Source organism: Triticum dicoccoides, chromosome 3A, assembly GCF_002162155.2.
Source record: "Triticum dicoccoides isolate Atlit2015 ecotype Zavitan chromosome 3A, WEW_v2.0, whole genome shotgun sequence".
NCBI classification, from domain to species: Eukaryota; Viridiplantae; Streptophyta; class Magnoliopsida; order Poales; family Poaceae; genus Triticum; species Triticum dicoccoides.
In genome coordinates, this window is record NC_041384.1 from 619,644,115 (window position 1) to 619,659,815 (window position 15,701).

Consider the following 15,701-nt stretch of genomic DNA (forward strand, 5'->3'; position numbering starts at 1 on the left):
GCATTACAAAGCTCGTCTTGTGGCTCGTGGCTTTCAGCGATAGCATGGCCCTAGTTATGATGAGACTTTTTGCTCCTGCGGGCCATATGACCACCGTTCGCACACTTCTTGTTGTGGCCTCTATTCGTCACAGGTCTACGTCTCGGCTTGATGTTAAGAATGTCTTTCTTAATGGTGAGTTGTGTGAGGAGGTTTACGTGCAACCGCCACTTGGGTATTCCACATCTAGATTCTCGTGTTCCTGTTTTTACGATCAAATGGAACTTCCCTACCAGTTGATAGTCGAGTCACTCTTGCCACTTCGTTTTTCATCTTCCTTGTTTTGCTCTTCTTCCTTGACTTTACTACAATAATTATCCGTGTGTTGTGGATTCTTCTAATGACTCATCTCCCCCGGCTACTATGTCTTCTTCTGTTGGCAGCACATCGCCTCCAGATCAGCATACAACCTACTAATGGCTTCTAAGCTCGCCAGCTTCTGCCTATTAACTGCTATGGTTATTGCGCTGCTCTTCCCAAGAAGACTTCTTATCGTGACCTTTTTGTTCATCCAGAATGGCAGCATGTAATGGCATTGAATGCTCTTCCCCGCGTCGGCTGGTGAAATCTCATTTCCCCTCCTCTTGCTCGTCACATCACTTGTAAGTGGTCCTAAAAGAGTAAGACTGATGTTTCTCTTGAGCTTTACAAAGCTCTTCTAGTGGTGAGAACATAGTCATGACTACGATGAGACATTTGCTCCTGTATATGGCCCAGATGACCACTCTTCGCACACTTTCCGTTGTGGCTTCTGTTCGCCACTAGTCTCTCTCTCTCTCAGCTTGATGTCAACAATCCCTACATGTATTCACCACCTGGGTATTCTCTGCCTGATGGCATGGTTTCTCGTATTCGTCGCTCTCTATACGGTCTTAAGCAAACCCCTCGCATGCCTGGTTTGAGCGCTTCATCTCGGTAGTGAATGCGGCTGGAATTTAGCGAGTGCTCATGATCCTGCACATTCTGTCCACCATCCAACCATGGTCTGACATTTGTTCCATATGTCGATCATCACTAGGGACGACTCTTACATTGCCTTTGTGAAGGCTTGTCATAGTGAATTCCTTATGTATGATTCGCTACTTCCTTGAAAATGAGGTTTCTTCTACCTCTGATGGCTTCTTTATTTTCTAAGAGAAGTATATCCAGGATCTTCTTGCTCGTGCTGCTCTTACTAACGAGCACACTGTTGAGACTCCTATGGAGTCAACGTCCATCTTTGTGTACACCTCCGCTCCCTGCTAGTCTGGATGGGCATCCTTTTCCTTGCTGCGGGTTGCTATGTGAACTGTCTCAATCCCACATCATGTGTTCCCTTGTTGGGCAACACCAAGACCGGATGCTCGAGCAACACCAATGGTGAGCAGGAGCTTGGACAGTCGGCGTGTACCTGGATTATGCACGGCAAGCCGAGGACACGGTGCTACCTAAAGCCGAGGCCAAGGGCGCACGGTAGGAGAACATGGGGTGCTTAATCAAGTGCGTGCCACACAACCCGCAAACAGGAGAAGCACACCAAGCCGGATCGGCGAGTAACGGAGAGTGCACAGGCACGTGAGATGCTGGACCAAGTAACTCTACTGCCACCGCTGCCAGTCTCTCCACCTCTATTGCCTTGTCTACTAGCTATTTTCAGCAGTGGCATCATCGCCACTTGTGTGGCTCTCATCTCTCATCCTTAGTTTGACGTGGTCTACTTGGATCCATCTCCAATGATGTCTCAAAACCGTTGTCACCTTGCTAAAGAGGTACAATTACCTTATGCTCATAGCGTGTCTCGGTGTCCTTTCGACATTGTTCTCTTTTATGTCTAGGGTCCATCTCCCTTTGCCTCGAAAGGAGGCCATCGCTAGTATATGATCTTTATAGATGACTTCTCTCAACACACCTGGATATACTTTATTTCTTCTCGTAGTGATGTCTTATCTATATAAGTGTTTTCATGCCATGGTTCACACTAAGTTCTCTACGCCTAGTCTTGTATTATGTGATGACTCTGGTGGAGAATATATCTCCAAGTTGTTGCTATGAGTCCTTGCTGAGCAGGGTGCTCTTACTCAATTCTCTTATCCTGGTGCTCATGCTTAGAATGGCGTGGCTGAGCGCAAGCATCATCACCTTCTTAAGGCTCATCTGTTGATGGACAATGCATCTCTTCCGCCACACTTTTGGGCCAAGTCTATCTCCACTTCCATCTAACTCATCAACCTTCAACAATCCAATCCACTGCTTTGTAAGTTGGTGTCCTTTCGAGCGTCTGTTTGATCATTTCCTGATCGTTCGGCGCTTCAATTGTTTGCTTGTGTTTTTTGTCCTTACCCCTCATGAATGCACCAAACTTATTGCTCGGTCCGTTGAGTGTGTCTATTATGATACAACAATGAGCATAAGGGATATCATTGCTAGGATCGTGTTGGTCGTCAGATGACTATTTCTCAGGATATGACTTTTGTTGAGTCTCGTCCCTTCTACCCACGTCCATCTTCCCTGACCTTTTCAGCGGAGGACATCTATTTCCACACTTTTCCCGACACTCCTATCACACTATTGTTGAACCCCTAATCCATTCCTCGTACTGCACTTGCTTCTCCGATTATTCAAGATTCAACACCATCATCTCCTATGATTTCCTCACCTGCTTATCATAGGATTCAACACATTTATCACCGGTGGCTTCCTTGTCTTCATTGCCTGAGTTTATCTCGATGATTCTTGCTCGTATTCTTTCATATTTGCCTCACTTTTATACGCGTCGTTCGTGTGTTGTGGATGCGTCTACTAATGTGCCATATTCCCCGTCTCAACCTACTTATGGCCTTAGTCCTTCAAACGTTGGCGTTATTGTTCTTGAGCAAACTTCTTATCTTTATGTTGTTCATACCAAATGGCACCTTGCCATGATAGAGGATATTGCTACTATTGGGTGCATCGACACGTGGGATATTGTTCCTCTTCCTCATGTTCGTCCCATTACTTGGTGGGTCTACAAGGTTAAGACTCGCTCTAATGGTTCTCTTGAGCATTACAAAGCTCGTCTTGTGGCTCGTGGCTTTCAATGGTAGCATGGCCTTGATTATGATGAGACTTTTTGCTCCTATGGGCTAGATGACCATTGTCGCGCACTTCTTGTTGTGGCCTCTATTCGTCACGATAAAAAGTCTTCTTAATGGTGAACTGTGTGAGGAGGTTTACGTGCGGCCGCCACTTGGGTATTCCACATCTAGATTCTCCTATTCCTGTTTTTATTGTCAAATGGAATGTCCCTACCAGCTGATAGTCGAGACACTCTTGTCACTTCGCCTTTTCATCTTCCTTCTTTTGCTCTTCTTCCTTGACTTTACTACAATAATTGTCCGTCTGTTGTGGATTCTTCTAGAGAGTCATCTCCCTTGACTACTATGTCTTCTTCTGTTGGCAACACATCGCCTCTAGATCAGCCTACAACCTACTACTGGCTTCTAAGCTCGCCAGCTTCTGCCTATTAACTGCTATGTTTATTGCGCCGCTCTTCCGAATAAGACTTCTTACTGTGACATTTCTGTTCATCCAGAATGGCAGCATGTAATGGCACTAAATGCTCTTCCTCGCGTCAACTAGTGAAATCTCATTTCCCCTCCTCTTGCTTGTCGCATCACTTGTAAGTGGTCCTACAAGGGTAAGACTCTGATGTTTCTCTTGAGCTTTACAAAGCTCTTCTAGTGATGAGAACATAGTCATGACTACGACAAGACATTTGCTTCTTTATGGCCCAGATGACCACTCTTCGCACGCTTCCCGTTATGGCTTTCGTTTGTCACTAGTCTCTCTCTCAGCTTATGGCAACAATGCCTACATGTAGTCACCACCTGGGTATTCTCTTCCGGATGGCATGGTTTCTCGTCTTCATCGCTCTCTATATGGTCTTAAGCAAACCCCTCGCGTGCCTGGTTTGAGCGCTTCATCTCAGTAGTGGATGCGGCTGGTTTTTAGTGAGTGCTTATGATCTTGCACATTCTATCCACCATCCAACTCATGGCCTGACACTTATTCCATATGTCGATCATCATTAGGGACAACTCTTACATTACCTTTGTGAAGGCTCGTCATAGTGAATTTCTTATGTATGATTCGCTACTTCCTTGAGAATGAGGTTTCTTCTACCTCTGATGGCTTCTTTAGTATATCCAAGATCTTCTTGCTCGTGTTGCTTCTTGCTCGTGCTGCTCTTACTGACGAGCGCACTGTTTACGTCCAACTTTGTGTACAGCTCTGCTCCCTGCTAGTCTGGATGGGCATCCTTTGCCTTGCTGCGGGTTGCTATGTGAACTGTCTCAATCCCACATCCCGTGTTCCCTTGTTGGGCGACACCAAGACCGAACGCTCGAGCAACACCAGTGGTGAACAAGAGCTTGGACAGTCGGCACGTACCTGGATTATGCACGGCAAGCCGAGGACACGGCGCTACCTAAAGCCAGGGCCAAGGGCGCACAGTAGGAGAACGTGGGGTGCTTAATCAAGTGCATGCCACACAACCCGCAAACAGGAGAAGCACACCAAGCCGGATCGGCGAGTAACGGAGAGTGCACAGGCTCGTGGGATGCTGGACCAAGTAACTCTACTGCCACCACCGCCAGTCTCTCCACCTCTGTTGCCTTGTCTACCAGCTATTTTCAGCAGTGACATCATCGCCAGGAGTCACTTGTGTGGCTCTCATCTCTCATCCTTAGTTTGACATGGTCTTCTTGGATACGTCTCCAACAATGTCTCTAAACCGTGAGGTTTGTCAGTTTGGTAAAGAGGTACAATTACCTTATGCTTATAGCGAGACAGTGTCTCAGCGTCCTTTTGACATTGTTCTCTTTTATGTCTAGGTCCATCTCCCTTTGCCTCAAAAGGAGGTCATCGCTAGTATACGATCTTTATAGATGACTTCTCTCAAGACACCTGGATATACTTTATTTCTTCTCGTAGTGATGTCTTAGCTATATAAGTGTTTTCATGCCATGGTTCACACCAAGTTCTCTACGCCTAGTCTTGTATTCTATGATGACTCTGGTGGAGAATATATCTCCAAGTTGTTGCTTTGAATCCTTGCTGAGCAGGGTGCTCTTACTCAGTTCTCTTATCCTGGTGCTCACGCTCAGAATGGCGTGGTTGAGCGCAAGCATCGTCACCTTCTTAAGGCTCATCTATTGATGGACAGTGCCTCTCTTCCACCATACTTTTGGGCGGAGTCTATCTCCACTTCCATCTAACTCATCAACCTTCCGCCACGGCTTTGGAGTGTCACTTTGATTGTTTCCTGATTATTCGGCGCTTCAATTGTTTGGTTGTGTTTGCTATGTTCTTCTTTCCCCTCATGAATGCACCAAACTAACTGCTCGGTCTGTGAAGAGTCTTCTTAGGATATGGCGATGAGCGTAAGGGATATTATTGTTGAGATCCCGCCGATCGACAAATGCCTATTTCTCAGTATATGGCTTTTGATTAGTCTCGTCCCTTATACATGCATTCATTTTCCTCGGCATTTTTTAGTGGAGGATATCTCTTTCTACAATTTTCTTGACACTCTTATCATTCCTATTGAGCCCTTATCCATTCTCTTCTCCGATTATAGCAGACCCAACGCCATCATCTCCTATGATTTCTTTCCTGGCCCGCTTATCACAGGATTCTACACCATCATCGGTGGCTTCGTTGTCCTCATCATCTGAGTTTACCCCGATGATTCCTCATGGTCTTCCATCTTTTCCTCACTTTCATACTCGTTGACCGCGTGTTGTGTATGTGTCTGCTGATGTGCCATCTTCCCCGTCTCGGCCTACTTACGGCTTGCCTTCTCATCTGTTTTCGTCAATTGACCGCCCTGATTTTTCAAGCACCCGAGCTACTGTTCTTGAGCCGATTTCTTGTCATGATATTGTTGCTTATCCGAAATGGCAGTTTGCGATGGCAGAGGAGATTGCTGCTCTTGAGCGCACCGGCGTGGGATCTTGTTTCTCTTCCACTTTGTGTTTGTCTCGTCACTTGTAAGGGTTCTGCAAGGTTAAGACTCGCTCTGATGGTTCCGTTGAGCATTACAAAACTCGTCTTGTGGTTCGTGGCTTTCAGGAGGAGCATGATCTTGATTACAATAAGACTTTTTGCTCATGCGAACCATATGACCACTGTTCGTACATTCGCCACTCATCTGTATCTCAACTTGATGTTAAAAATGTCTTTCTTAATGGTGAGCTACGTGAGGAGGTTTACATGCAGCCACCACCTAGGTATTTTGTTCCTTACGACATGCTTTGTCGTCTTTGTCGCTCTCCATGGCCTGAAGCAAGCCCTCGATACTGGTTTGAGCGTTTTGCCTCTATGGTGGCTGCCGCTGGTTTCAATGAGTGCTCATGATCCTGTGTTGTTTGCCACCTTTCTGCTCTTGGTCGGCTTCTTCTATAAGTTGATGACATGTTCACCACTTGCAAAGATACCGAGTAATATTGCCTTTGTGAAGGCACGTCTTAGTGATCACTTTCTTATGTATGATCTTGGCCCACTTTGCTACTTTCTTGGGATTAAGGTCCCTTCTTGGTCAAGAAAGTAATCCAGGATCTTCTTGCTTGTGTTGCTCTTACTGATGAGCGCATCGTTGACTCCCATGTAGCTCAATGTTTAGCTCTGTGCTACTGATGGTGATCCTTTGTCAGGTCCGACACTAATGGTGACCCTTTGTCAGCTCCGACACGTTATCGTCATCTTGTTGGGAGTCGTTTAGCTATCACTCGCCCGGATATCTCCTATCATGTTCATATTTTGAGTCAGTTCATCTCTACCCCCACCTCGGTTCACTATAGGCATCTTCGTGTTTTTTGATATCTTCGCGGCACAATCCCTCACTGTATGTTCTTTCCCTGTTCCCATTCATTACAACTCCCAGGCATGTTGAGATGCTATGTGGGCTACTGATCCCTTGGATCGTCGTTCACTTTCTGCTTACTGTGCATTTCTAGTGGTTCTCTGATTGCTTGGAAGAAGAACCAGACCGCAGTGCCCGTGCGAGTGCACCTCCTCCTGTAACGTCGGCACGCCACCATCCAACTCTACCCTCCACTATATGCTCTATGGCATTGCCGTCGTGGCTCGAATGGTGGCAAACTCGCTAGCGCTAATGCCTCTCACATGATGTCACAAGAGCCTTCATCCTCTCAAGTGGCATGAATGGCCGGGGGGGCAATGGTGTCATGGCCGCTGGCATTCCCTCTCTCGAATCGTGAAGTGAATAAGAGAAATAGTCTAGCGTATTAGGGGAATGAGGCCCAAACAGAATTGTTGAGATGAGTTAGGCTCACTACCAAAATGGTTGGTGTATTCTTCTCCAAAGTGGGCCATTGTTTGCATAACAGGACCGAGTGGGATATAGTCATACTCTATCAAGCCCAAACGATAATGTTTTTTCTCAATAAACTTTAACCCTGACTTTCAAATAATAATTTGACCCAAACACTAGACATAGCATTGACCATAATTTTTTATACATCACACCATATTTTTAGAATCTACCAACATGTAACACGTATGAAAGGAACAAATCTACGCATCCAATTTACATGTAACCATTATATTATATTATTTTTAGAAATCCTAGGTAGGTCTCACTAGATGTCTAGACCCATGTCTATACTCTACAACACTGCACATTTGTAAACAGAAGGGTGTGGTTTAATTTATCACCATCGTTAGACGGTAATCTCTATTCCCAAACATGATGAAAAATACAATAATCTCTAAACTTCGCCAAAAAACTTACGAAAGTAATTGTAACTCAATAAACAGTTTTCTACAACTGGATGAGCATCATCATGATCTGAAATCTTGGGTTTCAATTTTCTGAGCACCAGTGGCTCATCATCCTCTTGAGCTTCTTGCACTGGGGCCTTGTTTTTTCAGCAGTTGGGATGTTCCTAGTTGATCTCTTAGGTGCTGGAGCTGGAGCTTTGGGCTTAGACTTGGAGGGAGCAGCAGACTTCATAGCATCAGACATCAATTTCCGAGTCTTGGCAGGAGGTGTAACTGGTTCTTCTTCCTCCTCTTCTTCATCTTCATCTCTTCTCATGGAAGGTTTTCCAATAACTGTGGCAGTGGTCTTCCTAGCTCTCTTCTTCTTCTTACGGACATCAACGTCATCATCATCTGATTGTTCAAGAGTAAATGTCATTGTCTCTTATGGAGCTGTAGATTTCCTAGGCTTAGATATTGGAGCTTTCTAGGCAGGGGCTTTCTTCTTGAGACCTTGCTTGGTGGTGGCTGCAGAGCCATACTCTTTTTTGAGAACTGCTTTCTCCTTGGAGGTTACTTCCTCATCTGCAACAAAGTCCTCATCCTCACTCTCTAAGGTTCTCTTCTTCCTTGCTTTAGTGGCAGCCTTTGGCAGATTATTTGGTGTGCTCCTGTTGCCCTCATCATAACTACCACTAGGGCTTGTGCCCACACTCAGCCTTGCTTCTTGTTCTGACCTGTTTTGGCTGTCACTAGTATCTGACATCATGCGCCCCTGTGAATAGATGGGTGTGGATAGAGTAGATGAGTATCACAAAAAGCAGATGTTTTAATTTGAATCCAAACTTTAGTTTAAGTTTTCTACAGAAGGCATTTCGGAGCTACCGATATGATCATCTCGGTGACACCAAAGCACCCACAGAGCCTATACACACAAGATCGGTTAGACCGAGTTGTGGTTCGATGGCTCTGAGATGTTAGGGTTTCACTGAGATTTTATTGTCAGTCTCACTAATTAGTACATTTCGGTGGCACCGAGTTGTACTTAGTGCAATGGCCAGAGCCAATCGGTGGGACCGAAAGTTTCATTTCGGTCGGTCCGAGATGAGTTCGACGAAAACCTAACCCTAAATTTTTTCTTAGAATCTGTTCCAAAGGAACTTTTCGATGGACAGAAGAATCTCAAATATGGCAAGATACATGGCATTATCCTTGTGCATTGAATCGGAAGGGGATAGCACGAGGAGATCGGACCGTACCCTAACTTGGTGACGATTCTCTACGGTGGTAACGGCGGTGTTGATTCCCATTGACGGTGACGGAGACCTGCGGGGGAAATGCACAGGCGAAGACGATTATCCGAAGACCAAGGGGGCAACAATGGGGCGCGGGCTCGTGAGATTTGAAGGATTTTTCAACTGTACGGGTCCGCTGAGTATATATACCCATGTGTTGTCGGTGTCGCCGAGATGCAAAATTGTGTGTAGTTGTTGCAACTCGGTGGGACCGAGTCATTCTAATCGGTAGCACCGAGATTAAAAACCTAGATCAATCTAGTGCTTTCGATGTGACCGAGTTTGAGTGAGTTAGTCTGCCCAAAATGCAATAGAAGGTTTTGGAATGCAGACCTTGACGGATCGGTGGCTCTGAGTGCTCCTCACCCCGAGGGTCCGAAAAAGACTTGTTCATTTTTTGTGATATAGCATGAATAGAGTTTGAGACAAGAAAAACATAGATAGCTAGAGAAGGTTCTTAGGCATTCTTGTTCAGCCATTTGGCTAAAAAAACCAGACAAACAAAACAACAAATGGATGTCCTCGAATGGAAAATTATGCAACCAACATGCTCACACAATAAGATAGCAAATGAAACATGTGTCAAAGCATGCACAAACAATTCTAGCATCTATCAAGAAAATAATGATGACTAAGTCATCTATATATTTAAATACATTATAACTGAGCACTTTTCCTGTCCTCTCAGGCCATTAGCTTTTTTAGCCATTGGATTGTCACTTTTAGACTTCCTTGACTGTCTGATTTACTTCAAATCGCGCGTACAGGCTTCGTGACGAGTGCTAACCTTTTCGGGCCGCTGCTCCGGTGGTTTTTTTGGGCATCCGACGTTCAATTGGGCCTACTGGGCCTGACTAGGATCCCGTCCAACGCAAAAGTGGAGAACCCTAAAACATTGTACGCTCGCGACCCTGGTCTCTTTCGCTCGCAGCCTCGCGTGGCGGCGCCTCACCATGGTGCGCTGGGTTTGCACGGACGCGGCGGACAGCGCCACCTCTTTCCATTCGATTGCACGGACGCGAGCGGCGCGGCGGGATTTGGGTGTGGCGGCAAACAACTCTGAAGTTCAGCGCGGGCTAGCGAGGGGACCGAACGCCAGCGAAGCCAGCCGTCGATCCAGCGAGCGGGGAGTAGATCCTGCGCGAGGGGAGGCCGGGAGCAGATCCAGCGAGCAGGAAGCCGATCCAGCCGACGAGGGGATCCATCAGTCGCGGGCGATGCGGATGAATCGGGGGCCTGCCGATCCACTCGACGCGGTCGAACCGCCTGCGTGGAAAGGGTGAGACGCGGGCGGTAATGGCCGGCGCATCATCACGACTTCTGATTTTCCATATTTTTACATGGGAACAGGGGAGCTTTGGACCTTGTGTCTAGACTACAATCTAACCATCAATAGCCAGCAGCTTCATCCGCATAACACGTAAGCTATCTCCTTCCCTCCTTCACCTTCTTGGACTTGCATTGTTTTTAGATGCTTTAAGTTTCTTGTGGATGTCATCTTACTGAACCACGTGACTAGAACAAAATCGCTGAATCGAAGTGTGTAGCAAACAACCGATTGCTACTGTATGGTCTATGCCATGTTTGCTGACCCCTTTGTCTGTAGTTTCCGATTTTGTGCACAAACAGTTCAGCAAATCAAAAGTGTGTAGATGCTCTAAAGCTATGTATGCTTCACAAAAGAAAGAAAGGGAGACGAGGTGGGATGCTTAGTCATTGCCTCATGGGTCATTGTTTCTTGGGGATCATGCATGTATATATGACTGATATGGATTCCTAAACTGATCGCCATGCTTTTATGGGTCTAGCCAAGGTTTTATGTGTTCTTAATCTACTCTTTCATCAATATCCATGGATCATATTGTTATTAGTTTTCCAGTGCTCAAATTTACCTGCTCTGTATGATAACCCAAGTGTGTCGTTGCCTACACAAGCTAATGAGCAAGAATTAGTCTACCATTCATGTTTTTTCATCTTTACGTATAATTTTGTTGTAATACAGAAAGATGGACATCTGACACTGCTTGTAGATGTAGTGAAGGTACTCCTGGACCATGATCCATCCCTTGGGAAAACGTTTGCCCAATCAAAATGTGACTCCTCTGATTTGCGGCAATTAGAGGCCACCTCAAGGTAGTGAACCTTCTGCTGGGTTGGTTGAACTACCAAAGGCGAACGGAACAACAATTGCACATACCCTTTATTTTCCTGGTACAGGCAATCTCCAGACATGACAAAGCATGTATCTACGTCAGAAAATTTTCTTAGCTTTTCCAGAAATACGATTTGGTTTAATTATGTATTAGCACTACCCCAATTTACATTGGATTTTTATATGCACACTTCTAAAAGTAAGGTTGTGTGGTCCATTTTTGTAGGGTCATATTTTCTTACCATAACTTGTCACAATCACAGTTCTAATGTTATTGTTTAATTCAACATTTGTATTAGCGGTTAGTTTTGCTTATTTCGCCTCACTACATTAAACTCCATAGTTGGATTATTTAAATACGGGTCCTACTTATGCATATAATATAAGTTCACAAGCTCCAATCCAAGTTATATAGTCGTCGTGGTGAGAACTGAGAATTGACAACTGTATTCCTTGTAATTTGGGAAAAAGGTTGTTGGTCAATTTGCTTAAAATTTACAAGAATTGAGTAGCCGTTACTTGCTTGCATAAAATAGACAGTTTAATTTATGGTATGCTTCGGTTTTTTGTCATACATGTTAATTTGGTAAGAAAAATCGTGTGTTTTTAAATTAACTCATTCTAGGAGCTAGCCACTGCACATTTTCTTTGTTGATTCTCAGTTTTGATTTGAGCTAAGGCTCCCCATTTCGTTCAACTAGATCTTTTACAGACAACAGTATAATAGTTTTTCTCTTCCTCTACCTGCCCTATATAAGCATTTTTTATTTTGTGCTACAGAGTAAAGATACATTTTTAACTCTGATTCCACTACGCACTTTGTCGTGCTTTGCATGTCGGTAGTTTCGTTACACTATAGTAGGATAATCCTTGTGTTACAATTATTGTACTGATTGCATCATAGATTGCCTCATACTGCAGGGAAAACATGAGGGGCTTTCAAACTGCAGTTCGAGAGACGATCTGTTTGTCCTATGGAGGTGTACTCAATGGACTTCTGTTTTTGCTACACTATTCTTCAATAAATATTAGTTTTACCTTCCGCATTTTCTTCCAAGTGACTTTATTCTTTTTCTTATAACTTTGTCCCATCTGCTATCCAGTTAGTGATATTTGGTTTGTTAATTCTCTCTACTTAGCAGGTCAAAGTTTAGGTAAGGCCAAAGTCCAAAGTTGTTTCATGCAACTTAGCATTAGAATGGGTCGGCTTTCTAGAGCAGAAAAGACACATAGTTTTTTTTTGACGTATTGTGCCTATTCGGAAACAAGAAGTGTCTGCTTTGTAGTTTTTTTTCAAAAAATAATATAATTAGAATGAATGAAATATGTGAGGGTTGAGCTCTTGAGTGTTATTGTTTTAAACATTTGTTTGTTCTTTTTGCTGTTCTTGTGAAACAAAGTTGTCGGTGAGAAGACCAGGGTCATGTATGCTTCTGTATCAAGGACTTTCCTCACAGCCATCCCAAGTTGAGCAGTTTTACATACATACAAGATACAACATTATCAAGAAAAACATTCTTGTGGCAACTCAGCAAAATTCTTACAAATTCGCAAGTCAATCATGCATGCTCATGTATTCTTGTGGCTTTGTTCATATATATATCCCCAAAACATGTTCTTAAGTTGAATGTTTGTTCTAAATAAGAAGCTTAGGAGAATTCTTGTGTTACAAATTTACAGTTTATGGCTTCCATGATTTATGCCTAACAAGTAATAAGACTCTGTAAGTCATGCCACCTATTTTTTTCATCATACTGTGCTGACTTTGCTATAGTTATTTGTTTGACAATGATCTTCTAATTATTAACAAAACATAGAAGTTTACAATTAGCAAGGCTATATATTTCTTATTTGTTAGTTATGAGTAAAAGATAGCTTTTTGGACTGAGTATGGAAGCAATCTATGTTAAGCATGATTATTTTTTCTGGTAGTATACTCTACTTTAAAACATGTCGCCAATACCGACCTTTACCATTATAAAAATGGACGGGAGCAGCAACGCGCGCCATCAATGATCTAGTGAGTATATTGACTTAGGAATCAAATGAGAACATTTAATCATAGGTCATACTCATGTTTAAGCACAAGTGGGGTTACCACTTTTACATAAAGCATTGATGTGTTCACACCATTAGAGTTGATTTAGCTCAATCTTTAGAGCAAAGCTCCCCCTAAATGTGATATCCCTCCTAAGAGGGATGAACTAACCTTGGGTTTTGTCAATGATGACTTCATGTAGATAGTGAAGATGTGGATGCTCAATGTTGATGTAGAACATTTGGAGCAATCCATTGGAGTGTTGCACTTTCAATACCTACATGGGTTAGTCCCACAAGGAACATACAAGAATATACATAGACATAGAGTGAATTGCACATATAATGATGTCCATGAAAGCATTAGGTTACCTGTCCCTTGTCTTACCAACAAGAGGGTTTGTGACTCCATGAGCTAGTGCAAGATATGAAAGTTGTTTGCACAAGTCGTTGCCAAAATGAATACGAGTGAGGTATGTTGGCGGAGTCACCCTCAAGAACACTCTAGTTTTCTTCTTTGGGATCCACATCCACTTGATGGGAATCCTTGGAGTTTGTAGCGATCAGACCTCAAACAATCTAATCTCTGTACTCTGGTGTCATCCCTGGATCAGTAATGCTGACACCACACAGTACTCGGAGGATTTATAGCAGAGTAGCAATCACACACTTATTACATCGAGTGTCTCCATAGAGAACTTATTGCAATAAATATGGCTTAAGGCCATCTAATAACGATAACAGCGGAAGGCTTGGAAGATAAGTGAGTCCATCAACTCCAACGGCATCACTGAGTATAGAACCACGACCTAAAAACTCCTTAATCGTCGTCTGAAAATTCTGCAACATTAACGTTGCAGCCCGAAACGGGTCAGCACATGGAATATGCTGGCAATGTAACACATAGAGAGTAATGGAATGAAACAGCTATACTATATGCATATTTGGCTGGTGGAAATCTCTATGGTTACAGTTTTGCGTAAAGCCAATTTTTCCCTACTTCAAAGAAATAGATTTATTTAACTATCATGGTAGTTGTTAAACATTGAGAATGGTTGACAGCATTCTCAATCCCAATCAAGCATCATCATTAAACATAACCCAACAAAATTAATTTAGAGTAACATGTTGAGATTCACATGATAATCCAGGTACTAGATACTCAAGATGTCCATAACCGGGGACACGGCTAACCATGATTAGTTTATTACACTCTGCAAAGATTTGCGCACTTTTCCCCACAAGACTCGATCGCCTCTGTTTGGTTTCTCGCACTACATGGTGTTTGAAAAGACAGATGATCGAGACATAGTCTTTCAGAAGCGCTAGCACCTTACGATCGGGTAGACCGTACCACCTACATCCCCTACATCTGCTAGTCTACCACTGTAAGAGTTCGCACAACTTAGTCAACTATGCTAGAGCCCATAATAGCTTGTGGCTGCACATGAAAGTTTCTAGTATGAATAGTCTCATGATCCCTTTGAGCCTGGGTGGCAGTCCAAAAAAAACAGGCAAGTCTTGGAATACCCAGGTGCCTCAATCCACCCAGATATGTGTTTAAGTTGGCACCTTAGATAAACCATTAATTAACAAAACTCACATCTGTCATGGATATCACTCGCCCAATCCACGTCTACTAGCATAGCATGGCATAATAAGCAAACGTAGAACTAACTCCCAAAGGTTTGATAATAAACAGGTAATAGGTACTACCTCATCTACTTCCCATCCCACAATTTAATTAGATCCTAATCATGCAATGTGTGAGGATTGATCTAATGCAATAAAACTGGGTAGTAGGAAAGGTATGATCAAAGTGTTACTTGCCTTGCTGATGATCCGCGAAACCTAGAGATTCGAAGTAACAGGCGGCGCACTCCGGGTATTCTATCGCAGACAAACAAACAAGCATACAATAAGTACTCATCTAATGCACGCGTAAAACTCAAAGAAGAGATCTAACCAGAAGGTTCAACTTAAGAACTCCGGTTAGCAAAAAGAATCAAATCGAACAAAGCAACGAAAGTCAAACGGCGAAAGAAAACAACTTCGTTCTACTAATCTGAATCTAGGGCAAATTTTACAATAGCAAAAACTTGTTTAAGTTGGTTAAACGGATAGAGGGTTTCGAGACAAAACTCTAGGCGCTTGAATCGCCTGATTCCGATAAACGAGCGAAAAGTTATACTAAAACGAAAATCGGATCAGGAATCGCGATCAAAAAAATCGCGGATTTAATCCGAGAAAAAGAAAAACGACGAACGTTCGCTAGAATGAACAAACGGACGAAAGCTCGCTATTTAAATAAATCGGAAAACCGATCTATTTAAAAAACCGAAACTAAAAAAAACCGACGGAAAACCGATCGGTTTTCTAAAAAAAACGGGCACGGACTTCGAGGCGGCGGCGAACCTCGGCAGCGTGCGGGCGGGGCG

At 43.6% G+C, this 15,701-nt stretch overlaps 1 long non-coding RNA gene across 2 annotated transcripts; it reads left to right on the top strand.

The window, feature by feature from the left end:
- The first annotated feature begins 9,967 nt into the window (after window positions 1-9,967).
- LOC119269629 lies at window positions 9,968-12,572 on the top strand. Of its 2 annotated transcripts, none has more exons than XR_005133672.1 (2): window positions 9,968-10,494; window positions 11,105-12,572. It is a non-coding gene; the product is annotated as an uncharacterized LOC119269629 (long non-coding RNA). The 2 variants fall into 2 exon arrangements; XR_005133671.1 differs by having other exon boundaries at window positions 11,111-12,572.
- The last annotated feature ends 3,129 nt before the right edge of the window (window positions 12,573-15,701 follow it).